Source organism: Tyto alba, unplaced genomic scaffold, assembly GCF_018691265.1.
Source record: "Tyto alba isolate M040663 unplaced genomic scaffold, T.alba_DEE_v4.0 Super-Scaffold_22, whole genome shotgun sequence".
Taxonomy (NCBI): domain Eukaryota; kingdom Metazoa; phylum Chordata; class Aves; order Strigiformes; family Tytonidae; genus Tyto; species Tyto alba.
The window spans coordinates 36,046,449-36,050,443 of NW_024881296.1; the positions used below are offsets into that span (position 1 = coordinate 36,046,449).

The 3,995-nt window shown below is 42.6% G+C and overlaps 1 long non-coding RNA gene across 1 annotated transcript; it reads left to right on the plus strand.

Moving 5' to 3' along the window:
* The first annotated feature begins 298 nt into the window (after nucleotides 1-298).
* Nucleotides 299-3,380, plus strand: LOC116962893. Its single transcript, XR_004407870.1, has 3 exons — nucleotides 299-375; nucleotides 1,761-1,795; nucleotides 3,301-3,380. It is a non-coding gene; the product is annotated as an uncharacterized LOC116962893 (long non-coding RNA).
* The last annotated feature ends 615 nt before the right edge of the window (nucleotides 3,381-3,995 follow it).

Below are 3,995 nucleotides of genomic sequence, written 5' to 3' on the forward strand. Positions count from 1 at the left end.
AAATTAGTTTTCTCTGACTCAACTTTAAGTGTACAAGAATTTGTGTTGTTCAGTTGTAGGCTGGTAAGAAATTGTGTGAACACAGGTAAAAGCCATGCTGAACCTGAGCTAATAAGAATCTCCGAGAAGAAAATATGTTAGTTGAGAACTAAGGCTGCACTATGTGCATTCACATAGCTTCCATACAGATTTATCATGTATATTTAATTTTCAGTCTTTTGGGACTATCTCTTTCCCCCTTTTTTTTTTTTTTTTTTTTTTTTTTTTTTTTTTTTTTTTTTTGAGGAAAGACAAGCAACAGAGAATGGGGGACTGCACCATCCAAAGAGGAATGTGGTATAAATAACACTCAGGCAGGCAGCCTGTTCAACAAAGGTACTTAGTGCCTGAGTTTTGCAAGCCCAGCTCTCCTCTTTCAGGGTGCCAGATGGCTTCTGCTCAAGCATTGTGGTGCTTCTGAAGCAGGTTCCCTACACCAGGTCTGGAATAAACATGAATGGAGTCTGATCATGTCTGCCCTCCTGTAGTGACATGAACACTCCCAGAGGCATCTGTCTGGTCCAAAGAGAGACTTGAATAGCCTCAGGTTTTCTTTACACTGTCTCAGCCGTGCAGCATGCCTAAAGTCTACACAGCATGACACGCAGTTGGAGGTGAGGGGTAGAAAACCAAAGTACTAAATTCTGAGTGATATCTGCTGGGCAGGCAGAAGATCTGGATAAATTAGCTTCCATCTATTTTGCATTGCTTCAAATCTATTTCTACATCTGCATTCATTCCCTTAATGTCTTCTCACACTGAGTTCCCATGCAGAAGTCCAAGGAGCTGTTAAGCAGTCTGGGAAATCATTGCAAAAAGAATTTGCAAAAGTAATCAGGCAAATGTTTAGAAAAAATAGCACTGCTTATACTCTCTTCTGTTCAAGCAAACGATTTTACTGTCAGATATTTTCAAACAGAAAAGCTGAAGTACAGGCTGGTGGTCATTAACAGCTTGCAGAATATGAGTTCCAAAACAGGAACCTGGATCTAAGTAAAGACCCCAGCCAGTCAGAATGGAAGTGCACTGTATGACCTATTTCTCCCACCTCACATAATCAAAACAACTCAAACTTCTCTTCTTGAATACATGACAGTCACAACACACTAATTGCAACTAATCTGCAGGCCAAGAATTATTCAGAACAATTACATGGTAGAGTTTCCAATATTCATGTATTTGAGAAAGTTTCCACTTGTAGATTTTAAACTGGAAAAGTACAGATGCTAAAAAAATACATTGTGCTGTGCAAATAATCTTCTAAACTTGGACTTTCTTCTCCCTTCCCTTCCCTTCCCTTCCCTTCCCTTCCCTTCCCTTCCCTTCCCTTCCCTTCCCTTCCCTTCCCTTCCCTTCCCTTCCCTTCCCTTCCCTTCCCTTCCCTTCCCTTCCCTTCCCTTCCCTTCCCTTCCCTTCCCTTCCCTTCCCTTCCCTTCCCTTCCCTTCCCTTCCCTTCCCTTCCCTTCCCTTCCCTTCCCTTCCCTTCCCTTCCCTTCCCTTCCCTTCCCTTCCCTTCCCTTCCCTTCCCTTCCCCTCCCTTCCCCTCCCTTCCCCTCCCTTCCCCTCCCTCCCTTCCTTCCTCCCCTCCTTCCTTCTTTCCTTCCTCCCTTTCCTTCCTTTCCTTCCCAGAAAGCGAAATACTAGATAAAGACACTAAATAGTATGTGTTTTCATTGAGTATTCAAGAAAACTAATTCAAATCTTTTGTCTTCCTCATATAGGCTATGGGCTTGGTCCCAGGTGCCTTACTTCCTAGGTAAGTAATCTATATTATAGTGTGGCTTCATTTTCACAATAAATCCCACACTATGGACCCAGTAAACATTTTTTCTTTGTGGAAAAATACATTGTCAAAAGTTCCCAGCCAGTTCTAATTGTAAGTTTGTTTCTGGAAAGGGAAAAATGAAAGGGAGGAAATATAACCATATTTGTTGGGCAAATCACATGCTAAATGCATCCTTCTGGTGGAACAAAGAGACATGGAATGATAGGCAGTGCCATCCAAAAAATCAGTCTTTGAGTTGGGAGCAGGAGATTTATGTTCTAGTCCTGGCTCTGTCACTGGCTGATTTGGGCTTTACTTTCCATCTCTTTGCTTTTTTATATCCCTTAAGCATCTTGCCTGTTTAACTTATTAAAACTTTGGCATAGCAGTATTCCCTTAAAATCTGTACCTGTTCTGTGAAATCCTGGACACTCCATGGTATCAGTATTGCTGAATAAGCAATACCAAGCTGTAGGGACCTCTCAGCCTAGATCTGAGTAGGCAAAGGTAAGAAGAGTTACTACCGCAGTGCAAATAAGAGCTTCTTAGGAGCAGTTTTTAAGAGCCACTTTTAGCAAACCAGGCTGAGCTGCTTCCAGCACAGCTTTCAGCCTCTAGTTGCAAACGCAACCCTCCTACTCATCTCCATTGTCCAGGCAGTTCTCTGTCTGTCTGCATAAATTTAGAGCTTTGACATGAAAAGGATGGGGCTCTTCTCATCCTCAGGAACTTTTCCAGTCAGGGACTGATACTGTTACTATTTACAACCAAAAGAACTTCTTTGATGCCACAGAGGGATACCAGCATAAGTCAAGGTCAATGTGTTAACATCAGCCCCCAGTGCAAAACATCAAACCTTTGAAACACCAGTACTTGACAGGTTGGTTGTTGGTGTTTTTTTTCCACTTGGCTGTATGGAGTTTAGGCATTAGGTCAAATTCTGCTCTCATAACACTGTGAGTCTGGGAGATGTGAAGTTTATATCAAAGACAGATGACTCTATCAGCACTGTGCCTGTCACATTTATCAATAAATATGTTGCACTTATTGCTAAATGCATAATTTATTCTCAGTGTTAAAATGACATGATATCTTTATAAAACCAGAAATAATTGTTCTTCAATAATACATTAACAGCTATGCATGCGTTTTATCGAACCTTTCTTTGTGTAAAAAGGGCTGTTAGATTGTGACACCAGATTTTATTTCTTACTCTTTTTTCATTTAATTTTTAGCCATTTAGGAGGGGTATTTTTCTATTTTTAGTTGCCTTGACTCATGCTTGAATTTGCTAAATTACTCTTCCCAAATGCTCACAGGGAGAGTCTTCTGAATTAATGGATAAAGCTAAACTCACTCCCATTCTGCAATTAAATTAGTATATTACATGCAATTATTTATGATTCATCCAAACTGGCTTCCCACGGCCCCATAAATCTTACAGAGTCAGAACATTGTGGCATCATCTCTGCTGATATTTTTCATTCTTTTGCCAGGCATAATGATCCTTGAATTGGAGAAAAACCGTTCCTACTCAGCAAGGACCACTTACACTGCTGGTGCTGGCAAATTTAAGGAACGGTGTCCAGCCTGGCAGAAGGAAAGTAGCTATTTCCAATGGGACTAAGCACCTACATCCAAAACTGCAGTCTTCTAAATTCCTGTTCATTTTTTGCCACACCCTGGAGGTGCCTAAGCTCCGCAGGCGCCAGCTTTTCACATTAAAATTCCCCAGACTCCTGAAACTCTGCTGTGGGCATGTCCAGAAATGCCTCTTGTGTCATGACACTGAGTTAACTCATACCACGGCACCGTCAGATCCAATGAACTCATCTTTCCTGCACCTGCACCCATCTCGCCCAAGGGGTAGAGCCAGTGAACATTCCCAAAACACAGAGAGTTGCTGCTCTGCAAAGTGCAGCACAGCAGTTGCTGCTCTCCTCTGCCGCGTTCAAGAGCTCCTTGGTCAGAGCTTTTACCCTAGATGTGGGAAAGCTGGGTTTTACACCCTCCTGTGCCCGAGGAGATCAAAACCCACACCCTCGCCACGAGGATGGGGCTGTTCTGGGTGAAAGTGCTCTCCACCCTGCCCTTTGAAGCTCTTCCACCCTACAGGAGCAAACCACAGCTTCACAACAGCTGTGGAGAACATGAGTGAGCATGATGCTTCAAGGGGTTATGGCCCTTGTGG